The sequence below is a fragment of the Neopsephotus bourkii genome, unplaced genomic scaffold (assembly GCF_033783945.1).
Source record: "Neopsephotus bourkii isolate Nb327-2 ecotype Australia unplaced genomic scaffold, CSIRO-AGI_Nbou_v1 NB_107, whole genome shotgun sequence".
NCBI classification, from domain to species: Eukaryota; Metazoa; Chordata; class Aves; order Psittaciformes; family Psittacidae; genus Neopsephotus; species Neopsephotus bourkii.
The window spans coordinates 15,342,669-15,355,164 of record NW_026900624.1 but is presented as its reverse complement, the minus strand read 5'-3'; the positions used below and the strand labels follow the sequence as shown (position 1 = coordinate 15,355,164).

Genomic DNA, 12,496 nt, shown 5'->3' with positions numbered 1-12,496 from the left:
AATATTCACTGTATTTCAGAAGTGTAACATTAAGTTATGTTTTAAAGCAGAATTATAATTGAGATGGACAGCGAAGCATGTGATCTCCATGCTGTTCAATTTCTCCCTTCAGCTACTTTCTCCTTCTCAGAGTTTGTCTTGTCTTAACTGGCTGCCGGCCCCAACCCTTCCTCACCAGCAGCAAGTGGAGCAATGGACCCTTGTCTTCCTGAGACAAGCTATGGTGCCTCAGCCCAGCTGGTTGTTTCTCTGAAACACCACCTGATACTTGGTTAACCAAAACCAGACTCTTCAGAAGATGGGCAGAAAGGAGCAAGGAAGAATTTCCAGGTCCTCCATGTGTGTTACCTTCTCTTGCTGACTCATGCCACGTATGCCTTTTTAACTACCATGACAGAGTTATCCATTAACAATGGCAAAGAAAATGAAAATGTTTCCTGTCTGTGTAAGTCTGATGTTGAGATTTTTGAGCAAATGAGAAGTTAACAAGAAAGCTGGTTGTAGGCCCAGGAGTGAGAATAGCTCCTGTAGGCTTCATTCTGTTCCTCCTCCTTGGATGCTGGGGAAACAAGAAGCACTGCAAGGAGCCATGTGCCGTCTCAATTTGAGAGCTTCTTGCAAATGCTGGTTTCCAGCATGGTGTCATTGGCCAAAACTGACAGTGGTTGAAGCTCTGTTGTTGGTTTTCTCCTCTCAAGACCATGAGGCTGTGGCTTTTCAAAGGGTTTCATGATTCTGGCAGCAAAAGTTGGGAAAACTCAGCCTGTTTTTCAGTCATCAACTAGAAGTTTGCAGTCCAGCAAAAACTGGTTGAAATGCAGCATTTCGTAGGGAAATTGGCTCACTGTGTTTTTGGTCAGTAAATCAGGTGAATATGAACAATAGCATGTGAGAGGGAGAAAAGCTCAGGTTCTTTTTATTCCTAGGCAGAACAAGACTTCTGCCTCAATGTGCACTTCTGGGAAATTAGCACAAAATGGGATTAGTCCACTGATCCAAACTGAGATTAAGCAGTCTGACTCTTGTACCAGGAAATATTTAGCAGATGCTGTATAATCTCTTACCATGTGAATCTTCTACTCAGAGAAGTGATACTAAAGTTTGGGGATAATATACTTTGCTTTTCAAGTCTAATGTGCACACAGAGTGCGACATATAACATCAGTTTTGCCTATGGGAGCTACAACCAATACCTCTGTAATAAATATTACATCTCAGTTGTGTACAGGTAGAAAACATTGTAGTCATTCAGAGAAAGTGCAGCTGTTAATGGCACAAAAGGGGCTGGGGTTTAAGCTCTCTCTGTGCAGGTCTCATTCCAGGCTACAAAACCTGGTGTTCCTTACTGCCTATGAGCAACCTTTCTTGCCTCCCCTTGGCAGACTGATCGTTACTACCAAGCGGCCTCTGTGAAGTTCATTGTTTGTGTAGGCATTTCCATGTTGTTGTCCTAATGTGCCACCAGGATCCTATTTTGATCTGGTAACAGCTTAACATGTTCAACCTAGCTTCTTGGATAGACAAGGTTTGATATGGCATCAGCGATTAAGAGAGTTCCTATCATGGGATTGAAACTGCTGCAGAGCCAGGTCTGGCTGACTCCTTGCACACTGTGCATATGCTCCCTCAGCCCAGTTGCATCTCTTCCTGTTCTCAGAGGACAGAGAGACACGGCTCAGGAATCTGCAGTCCTCACATCACCATGCAGCTGCCCCTGTCACGGAGGCCTTCAGTCTCCAACTGTTCTTCTGACTGTTCCCCCTCCAGACTTGTACCAGAGTGCAGCTGAAACAGCCATAGCCTCCAGTGTGCTCATTGTAATGACTTTTTGTCAGAGTCCATAACTTGCTGATGAGGGTCCTGTGATGTGTTGCAGATATCTGGTATGTATATTGCTTTCTAATTTATACTTTACCCTGTTCTTTTTTCCCAGGAGATGAGCTTTTTGACACCTATATGGGTGTTACTGTGGTGACTGTAACCAGACAAAAACATACAGTTTGTATAGAGATAGTTTTACATTTGTGGACTTGGTTATGATTAAGAGATTTTTAAAGCATGCTGTATTTTTTCCCCTTCATTGCAGAACAGAGAGAGGTTTCTCATGAGCTTTCAGTTGCACGCTATGAAGTGGAAAAGTATGATTCATCTTCAAAAGCATGTGTGTATTGGTGTATATATATACAAACACAGACATATTATGCAAACAAATGTTGTGACTTTTAGCTAGTTAGAGATTTAGAACACATTTCTCCAAGCTTAGTTATGATTGTTTAGATGCTTCTAATTTCTTTATGCTTTATCTGGATTTCTTGTTTATCTCAGAATTTTCAGGGTTTATAATTCGTGGGTTTTGAATAATAGGAATATCTCTGTAATATATTTTACTGTAAATCACTGCCATGTAGCCTTAACATTTCCTCCATCTTCAGGGTGGGTTTTTTTCAGTCTTATAATGTCATTTCCCTGCAGTATGAGGTTTTTGAGAAGACAGCATTCTGTGATTCTCCCCTGAGTGCCTTTCCAAAAAAGGTGAGAATGTGCTATCTGAAAGATGTGATTATTACCCTTAAAATTCACAGTTATAACTATATGAGTTTTGAACCCAAATGTATCATTCTAACTTAGGTTCTTAGGGAAATAAAACAGAAAAGTGTAGCAATTAATGAAAAGGAGGATTGTAGTGCAAAGCTAAATTCCTAATATACTGATAACTGCAAGTTAATCTCAGCCATTAGGTATGAGAGCTGTTTTCCTCTGGTGTGCAACTCTCTCTGAAATTCTAGTGAATGTTAATAATAAATTAGAAGACTGATAAGCTCATTTAAGACAAGAAATGCACCAAATGCTACATTTCTTAAGGAGACCATTTTTAATGAGTCACAAGGTAATAGAAGACTGAGTTGAAAATCGTCTCGAATGTTGCATATCTTTGCTTAACAGTGACTGAATGAGAGGGTACAAGGCACCCTTTGATCAAATAGTTTGAGCGCCTTCCCATTACAGCCACTGTATTTCACCTCCTCAACTTAGTTCTGAGCCTGGTAGCTCATGTGTGACAGCAGCAGATCCTCAGTAAGGCGTCAAGCCTTGATCTGAAGGATGGGGGATGGAGAAGGATGAGATGGAGAACTGTTTCTTTCAGTCATTTGTTAACCACCCCATCATTAAAAATCTACACACCTTTCTTTGCCTGCCTCCCAACAAGCATAGGGAGGATAAGCAGCAACTTTACGTTTAATGAAAAGTTTGTTTATCCACTCTGGGTACAGTTTAGCCTTGACCATGGAACTGTGACTGTACTTCTGTAAAAATATCTACCACTCTGAACTTCATGTCCTCATGGAGCTGCATTTTTCAGAGTCCCCAGAGCTACACAACAGTTTAGCAAGGGAAACAAACCTAGAAGACAAAGAACCACAAAGGAAGGGAAGAAAATAAGCAGTGAAGAGACATTATGTGTTGCATGACACTCCTCTAATAGAAAAGATCTTGGACACATATATGCACATGAAAGAAAATCATGTCTTCCAGTAAATAGTGTCATCCTCTTTTTATTCTTTTTTTCCCTGGTACTTAACATAATCTTTGTGCCTTTAAAAAGTTAAATGTAAAGTTGTGGGAGGGGGCTGCAAAATGACTCCTCTGGACCTGGATCCATACTGCCCCACGGCTTCCCCCTCTTCTTGCCATCATGTTTGTTCCCATAAAACAAGAAATTGTACAGGATATGAGCATAGTCCAGATATTATCTAAGTCTTCCAGCTGCTCCCTGATTCATTCACCTAGGTTTGGAGTATTTGTGCCAACACAAAGTGAAAGACAAAATCCACATCCTAAAGAGTGGGAGAGCAGCAATCCTGTGAGTCAGTGTTGCCCGTTGGGTCACATTCTGGACTTAGGATCAGGTGTTTCAGTTTCAAGGCTGGTCTTGAGACTGTGTTCTACTTGATCACTTTAACCTCCTCAGTAGCGAAGCTCTTCCCTTGAAATCCTCAGTGTCTTTTCTTCTTGCTTCTCATTTGAAATCTGACAGGCGTGATAGAAATTGCATGTACCTCCAACTCTTTCCCAGCCCACTTGGTAAATTTGTATTGATCTAGTTCTAATATATCTACTAGGTAACAGTGTGGCAGGAGACATCTTCACCCTGTCACCTGATGTTTTCAGAACAACATTTCCATTGGAAAGCTTGCTCCAGATTACATGCTGGAAGACATGAATGACACTCAGTGGAGTTAAAAGGAGGGGTAACCTTTACGGGGTCTAACCCAGATTTGGTCTGAAAGAAGTTTGGAGAAGTCTGGAAGAGATTGACCCAGGCAGCCTGTCCCAACCCCAGACACTGACTGGAATGATGTCTCCTTGAGAGCTTTATTCCACACTTGGAGGAGAAGGGGTGTGAGCTTGTGTACACCCACTGTGTGTTTTTCTACATGCTTCCTTTTCAGTTCAGACGGGGGAAGCCGATGTACTTCTACTTTCCTCTCTTCAGTAATTAATCCAGGAGAAATGACTATGTCATGCAGCACTTGCAAATTGAGCACACAGTGATGGGCAGTCTCTATTGCTTGAGTTCATTATACCCTCTTCCTTTTCAAGTCAGTCATATTATGCATGATTTTGCACCCAGTCTGCCTCGATACATTTTGAATTGTGCTTTTCAGGGTCTTATATTCAGTCTCAGAATCTTCATGTGCACAAATCATTCTTTCATTCTATCTGCAGATAGCTGATGATAACATATCATTTGTTTCGGGAAGTTTCTAGAGGTCACCAGTGTCAAGGACCAACAATCTGCATTATCTCCTTTATTATGTGTACTATGGTTTTCAAAATAATATTATTTAACTACCACGTGGCAACTAGAAGCATTCTTGACATTTATGCTTGTTGCAAACATTGTATCATCTTCCCCAATTTTGGAATTGTTATATAAATAAGAAGACTAAAAATATTTCTTATTTTAAAAATCTGGGGAAAATGGAAATAGGTTATTTTTTGCTTTTTCATTCAAGGAACGCATTTATAAGAAAAAGACAACGTTTTAAGTAGAAGATGAATTCATGTAGAAAAGTTAATATTAATTTTGATTAATTTTGTATCTTTTTAATATACAAAAGTTTTAGAGTATGGTATTCACAGCTCCCAGCAGTTAAATATCCTTTGTAAAGAGCTGAGATTAGACAGGACTTGAAGTGGCACATTCCAGCCTTGGACTGGAAGTATGATTTCTGTATGTTCTGCTACTGCTTATCATATCCTCCCCTGATCTTCATAAAAAGGCCAGCTGAAGTATTGCTGAGCCTATGGAAACATGAACAAGTGTTTTCCAGTGTTATCCCAGCAATGTTTTAGTTGATAGGATAGGACTTCTACTCCCATGAATTCCAGTCTTGATGGAAGTGACTGGTGTTCTCTCTCATACTCTAATGAGTATTTGAAACGTTAAGTATGAACAGTGCATTTGAATTATGGGGAAAATTTCTCCTTTACTCAAAAGACCGTTCTCCATGTAACTGCTGCTCTATTAGTTGGGTATAGTGACACTGCAAGCTCTCGATGAGCTTTTGCATATGGGGCCAGAAAGAAACTTCCATTCTATAAGAAAGTAAGTTCTTTTTTGCAAATCTGTATGAATTGCACTACACTACTGGCAGAAGCCACAATTCCCCTTTTAATTAAAATAATGTTATAATAAAAAAGACACTTTGTCACTTACTCTGCAGTTTTAAAATAAACTAGTGCAATGGTTTGAGCCTGATGTAAGTAATGTTCATGGAGAAAAGCTTCATCCACTTCTTACTTGGGCAGTTTCTATCTTCTTGGGAAAAGAGACGTGAAAGATTTGACCCCTGACTGCTTTCCAGCAGTTTGCTGTGCATCGTAGTAAGTAAACACAGAATTGTTGCCTCTTTTTCACATTCTTTCACTAACTGTTCAGAGAATGAAATGTTCTCACACTAGAGTCAAAGCCAGGGCACACATATGCGTGCTGCCCTCTGCAACTAGTCTTTCCCGTGTATTTTGAATAAAATGTTCAAATGTTCAAAATACACAAAATTCACAAGCATCTGTGAAAAAATAAGTACTGTTGTTCACAGGCAGTCTAAAGGAGCTCTTCAGACCATGATGAGCAGTCCACTGCATAGCCATAATGTTCAGAGGATGGAAAAGAAATTGTACTACTTGTGTTCATGTAGCCTGAACTTAAACTCAGGGGCATTTTATACCAGGCAAAGACAGGAAACTTGCTTTCACCTCAGAGAAACATATCCTTGAAAATCGTATGGACACTTTGGTGACATGCACCTGTGAAATTAGGAGCAGAGAACAAATTTTAACCTTGCGAGTTTGTGTATGTCTGTTCTTCCTGGCCCTGGAAGTAGTTTGGTTTGGGTTTTTTTTAATACAGTTTTGTATTTCCAGAGGGATGGTTTCTACAGAGTTCCCTGGTGTTAGTTACATCAGCATTTTATAGGCTGCTCATGTAAACTCTTGAGCTTTCATGGCTCTCTCAGTATTAGCTTTTTAATATAACACAGTTCATATTGGCTTTTACTGCTGTTTAATTTAGGTTGGGTGAGGTTTTTTGTGGCTCTTCAAAAGCAAGGAATGTGGCCTATGCTTGTTTGAAATTTTTCTTGTCTGTGTAAACGTGCTATTGACATCCTTTTTAATTCTTGCATATTGTAACACTCTAAGACCTAAACTTGCCTATATTCCTCATGCAGATAATTACATAGCAAACCCAGATCTCCTATTACAGGTGGGAACCCAGAACTTCTAGATAGTAACTGTAAATCTCTCCTACCTTTGTACCATATTTTGGATGTTCCACAGATCCAGACATCCATAGCTGAATTGTCTAAATAAATCATTCTTAGCAAGTATTACACCTTATTCAAAGGACACGTGCAAATAATTCCCAGCCAAATGTTAGTTACTGGCTTTTGAGTTCACGTGCTTTTTGAAGTGATCCCAATATCACTTCTCTCTTCTGGACATCTGAAATGGTTTAAAGCAACATGTGGTTTTTCACCCTCCTGTAAACAAAATGCAATTTCTAACTAGAGTGAAGGAAAATGTAAAAGTGTATTTTATTTCATTATATTCATGTTTATAACAGCATCTATACTCAACAGATAGAGAATTTTCTATCTAGAAATATCTTTCTTAATAGTTATCTAGATAAATTTGTATGGGCAACTCAGCTGAAGAAAAGCCTGTGTATAAGATGCTGAGAGGAGCAAAGCTTATGTTTTCATAGGTCTTATGAGGAAAGGATGTTCTTTCTTGTGCATTAATGTGCTTCATAAGAATTCCTGGGAAGCTGTCCAGCTATACATAGTAAATATTTCACATACCAGTAAAGTGATTCCTCAGCAATTCAAGCAATCAGCACAAATGAGACTTAATTTATGGTGAATATCTGCACCTGTTAAACAGTGAAATAGGCTCCTGACATGAATGATCCTTTCATGCTGTTATTTAGCTAAATTTTTGAAAGGTCCTATCTTTACCAATTATAATCTTAAAAAGATCATAGGTTTTAAAATATATCTAGGCCTGAATGTTGAACTTTTATATTGAAGAGGCAATATGTGTGATTTTGAGCCAAAATAAATATATTGTAGGGCTCAGATCAACACCATCAAGGGAAGGCATAAAATGTGCCTATTACTGAATTAGGCATTTGTTTTGTATATCTAATGATAAAATCAATACATGGTTCCATCAGAGGAGAGATCCATCAGCCTCTGTCTTGCTAGCATCCAATCAAGAGATTGAATTTGCAAGCTTTGATGGGAAGAAATGTTTCTCCATCTTTTGACAATCCATATTACCTTAATTTGGACAGCTTTTACACAGAGCTCCACCAGTTTACTCAAGCATTGCTTTCAATATCATTTCATTAAATCAATGCAAAAGGTTGTGTTGACCTTTTGAATGTATATTTAAATCTGATCAGTGGAGTTTAAATCGATAAGGAACTGATTTTAAGGCAGCTTTTAAGGCAAATAAGTGTGTCCACACAGGGTTCCTCAGCTGTTCAACAAATTGATGTGAAATCCAATTTAAATTAAGCTGCTGTAAACAAACCACCGTTGTGTTGTGCGCGAGTCCCAAATGTGCCCTCCAAGTTCTATGAGAACTTTCTTTTTAACTTGAGCAGAGAACCTGAGGGAGATGCAGTTAATGGAGTGGAATCTGCTCATCTCTGTCAAGAAGGGGGAGGTGATTATAAACCATGGCAAGAAGCTTACAAACAAATATCCAAGGTTCAGCTGAAAGCTGCGTTTATAAACCTGTACACTGCCAAAAGACTTTTCTGTCTTGACAGCTATAATTGCAGTGAACAAGATGGGTTGCACTCACCAGACTCCAGCAGGAGGAGGCCTCTTTATCCCACAGGCTAAAAAGATCAGAAGTGAGTTTATAGGAAACCCCCTCTATTTCGTGTTCGCTAGGGACTGGAACACCTAAGATTTCCAACTTTCAGCTTGCCTTCCCAACAGGTCTGGTGTTTTTACAGAGTAGATTATTCCTCCCTCCTGATGCCTCACCAAAGACTTTTGCATGACTGCAGAGGAGCCCCTTTATCTTCACAACCCGTAAGTCTACAGGGGAATTCTAGAGCCTTCTGGCCTCGCATCAGAGAAATGGGAGATGGAAAATGAACCATAATCCATATTAATTCATAATGCAAATAAGATGGAATGAAATGGTGTGGTGGGTTGACCCTGGCTGGATGTCAGGTGCCCAACAAAGTTATTCTACCACTCTCCCTCCTCAACTGGACAGAGGAGAGAAAATAGAGCAAAAAGCTCATGATGCAAGGACAGAAGAGATCATTTACCAATTACCAAAAGTTGTCATAGGCAAAACAGACTCGACCTGGGGAAATCAGTTCAATTTGTTTCCAATCAAATCAGAATAGGATAATGAGAAATAAACCCAAATCTTAAAAAAAACCCACCTTTCCTCCCCCCCTCCTTCTTCTCAGGCTTAACTTTACCTTCAGTTTTCTCTACCTCTTCCCTTCCAGTGGTGCAGGGGGATGGGGAATGGTGGTTGTGGTCAGTTCACCACATCTCTGCTGCTCCTTCTTCCTCAGGGGAAGATTCCTCACACTGTTCTCCTGCTGCAGTGTAGTGTCCCTCTCACAGGAGATGGTTCTCCACAAACTTCTCCAGTGTGAGTCCTTCCCACAGGCTGCAGTTCTTCATGAACTGCTCCAGCATGGGTCCCTTCCATGGCTACAGTCCTTCAGGAACAGACTGCTCCAGTGTGGGTCCCTTCCACGGCTACAGCCCTTCAGGAACAGAGTTCTCCAGCATGGGTCCCTTCCATGGGTGCAGTCCTTCAGGAACAGACTGCTCCAGTGTGGGTCCCTTCCATGGGTGCAGTCCTTCAGGAACAGACTGCTCCAGCATGGCTCCCTTCCATGGCTACAGTGCTTCAGGAACAGACTGCTCCAGCACGGGGCCCTTCCATGGGTGCAGTCCTTCAGGAACAGACTGCTCCAGTGTGGATCCCTTCATGGGGTCACAAGTCCTGCCAGCAAACCTGCTCTTTCCATGAGGCCGCAGGTCCTGCCAGAAGCCTGCTCCAGTAAGAGCTTCCCACGGGGTCACAGCCTCCTTTAGGCATCCCCTTACTCTACCATGGACCTCCATGGACTGCAGGGGCACAGCCTGCCTCACCGTGGCCTTCACCATGGGCTGCAAGGGGATCTTTGCTCCAGTGCCTGGAGCACCTCATCCCCTCCTTTTGCGCTGACCTTGCTGTCTGCAGAACTGGTTCTCTCAACTGCAATTGCTCTGTACAGTAACTCTTCCCTCTTAAATATGTTATCCCAGAGGCGCTAACACCATTGCACAGCCTTGGCCAGCACGGGTCCATCTTGGAGCTGGTTGACATCGGCTTTGTTGGACACAGGGGAAGCTTCTGGCAGCTTCTCACAGAAGCCACCCCTGTAGCCCCCCCCACTAGCAAAACCTTGCCACACAAACCCAATACAAATGGGTATTTTTAGAAGGGAATGATTACCTGATAATTTCTACACACCAACAAAATGACAACCTGGGTTTTAATGATTGAGTTTAAAAATACAGTGAAATACAAACATACAATCATAGAATCATGCAAGAAAACACACTGTGAGAGAAAGCAGGAATGAAATGAGCAAACAGAAGGGAATAGTGGGGTAAATTGAGGGAAATCTAATTTAGCATAAGCAACTAAATCATTAATCAGGTAACGTGCAAGTTGCACTTACGCAAACTTCTAGGGGCTATTGGTCCCTCAGCCTTTCCACCCCACTCTTGCGCTGATAAATTGTCATCTGCCATATTTTCCCTTGTAGTAGAACTGCAGAAAGAAAATTAACAGTTTTCTTTATACTCTCCAAAGTGTTTCCATTAATTCAGTTTTGCTGTATGAAGGATGAGTTTTAAGGGCTCTTCCTTGGCTTCAAGCCCCTTTCTAACCAAGAGCTGCTGTTTGACAAGTGTTTGCAGAAGCTGTCTTAGCCAGTCCAACCCCCAGCAAGAGAAATGTATCTAAATGCAAAGGTAGGTACTCTGTCAATCTTTGTGTGAGTAAAGGAAGTTAAGAGAATGGGACTTCGTTTTTTCTCCTCCAGGGAATCAAAAGGGGCTGGTAGCTGCTGATGGTTTGGCTCTGTATGGCATTACCAGACCTCTGGCCTCTTCCTTTTAACAGCTTTCCTGGTTCCTCAAAGTTACTTATCATACTCCTATTCAGACCTGTGCAACTGGTTGTCCTGAATGATTGCAGACTCACAAAAGAAGGTTATGGGATGTGGATGAACTTCAACACAAGGCTCATCCACGATAAACTCATGAGTATTTCTATATGAAGTAAGGGAGTTAACTCCTTGGTAGTTGTAGTAAACACTCACCTGATATAGAACTATCTGTGTATCTATCTTGTTAAAACCTCCCTGAAGCTGTTGCATGTTGTTCTGTTCTTTTTTGAGAAAGTCTTGCTGATAGTGCAGGTAGGTGGGAGAGTATTCCTAGTGCTGGATATGCCTCTTTCCTCTTCCTCGTAGCACAGATAGGAATCAGTGAATCCTTAAACTGGGTTGAGAAATACAACTTATGAATGTGGTGAAAGAAGAAAAACAAGCAAACAAACAAGAACACAGTGACTGGAGGGGAGAAGGGACTACATCCTTTGCAGTGCTACACAACCAAAAAGCAAAAATTACCAAAGCACTAGGCCCTGCACCTTACACTTCTATTTTCTGCATTTCCTGAAAGAGTCAGGATTGGGAAGATCCATGAAAGCTGATCAGTAAAAGCTTGCTGCTTCACATGGCCCTTCTCTCTTTGGAGTTCTGCAGATCCAGTTGTGCTGAGCTTCAGAATTAAAGGAGAGGATGTTTGACGCAGCCAGATACACAAAGGTGTATGAAACTGCAAAGAATTATGACAGTTTGTTAATTTATTGTTTGGTATAGACTGGCAGGCAGACCATCTCCTGTGGGAGCTGCTGGCTGAGATGCCATAATGAACTTTCCAGTGGAGTCCAATGTAAGCCTAAACTCAGGATATTGTCTTTACCCAGGCATTCACGACAGCAAGCAGTTAAATGTCAGAAGTATTTGAAATTCTGCTTCTGAGAACTGAGTTAGGCACCACAGGTTTTGTTCTGGCTTATGCTGGTATGGGAGACAGGGGACTGCTGGGTCCCTCACTCTTGGTTTCTTCTGTAATACCCACATAGTTTTCACACTGATAATTGCTGTTTCTGGGGGCCACCTCATTTGTTTTTCCAATTCCTTTGTGTCTCTCTGAGAAGAAGTGGTGTAAAATTTGTTACTTTTTTGCCCTGAAATCACATCTGAGCTGCACTTTCAAATTCTGCCTCCCTCCTTCTCCTCCTCCCCACCCCCTCCCCCCCCAAAAAAAAGCTTGGAGTTGGATTTTTACAGTTTTCAGTTGGCAAATGGTACCTTTCCTATTACTATGAGGGGCTTCAAGAAAATGTTTTTACCAATAGCAGCATCTACGTCAAAGAAGGATGGCAAAGGCTAATGAATGGTGTCAGTTAGAAGTGATCTTCAGAGGGATTTCGGGGTACTATATATTTTGGAAAAAGGACAGAGAATTAATGTGGGAAGACAAATGCAAAGCTGTAGCTCAATGGTTTTATCTCCTTTCAAAGAGCATCAAAACTTTTGACTCAGTGGAGTTAGTTTCCAGACCTCCCTTTCTTGATAATGTGATTTTTTGCCTTCTGATTTTACTGCTTATTCCCTCTCTGTGACTCTCTCCCCACATTGAGGACTGTCAGGGAGAAGTGGTGGATAAGAATAACTATAAACATATTTAGTGTCTCCCACACAGCAGTTTGGAACTGCCTTTCCTTGTGTTACAGAAGGTTCATAGAGTTCCCAGATCAGTAGGAGTTCATTGATTTATATGCAGGCAAGCTTGTGTTACTACTCTGGTTACTCTCCTGG

The 12,496-nt window shown here is 41.2% G+C and overlaps 1 long non-coding RNA gene across 3 annotated transcripts; it reads left to right on the top strand.

The window, feature by feature from the left end:
* Positions 1–449: 449 nt before the first annotated feature.
* On the top strand, positions 450–11,919 carry LOC133217658 (uncharacterized). Of its 3 annotated transcripts, none has more exons than XR_009726916.1 (4): positions 450–2,532; positions 8,345–8,431; positions 8,520–8,615; positions 10,434–11,919. It is a non-coding gene; the product is annotated as an uncharacterized LOC133217658 (long non-coding RNA). The 3 variants fall into 3 exon arrangements; XR_009726917.1 differs by having other exon boundaries at positions 8,345–8,615; positions 10,434–10,577; positions 10,729–11,919; XR_009726915.1 differs by having other exon boundaries at positions 8,345–8,615.
* The last annotated feature ends 577 nt before the right edge of the window (positions 11,920–12,496 follow it).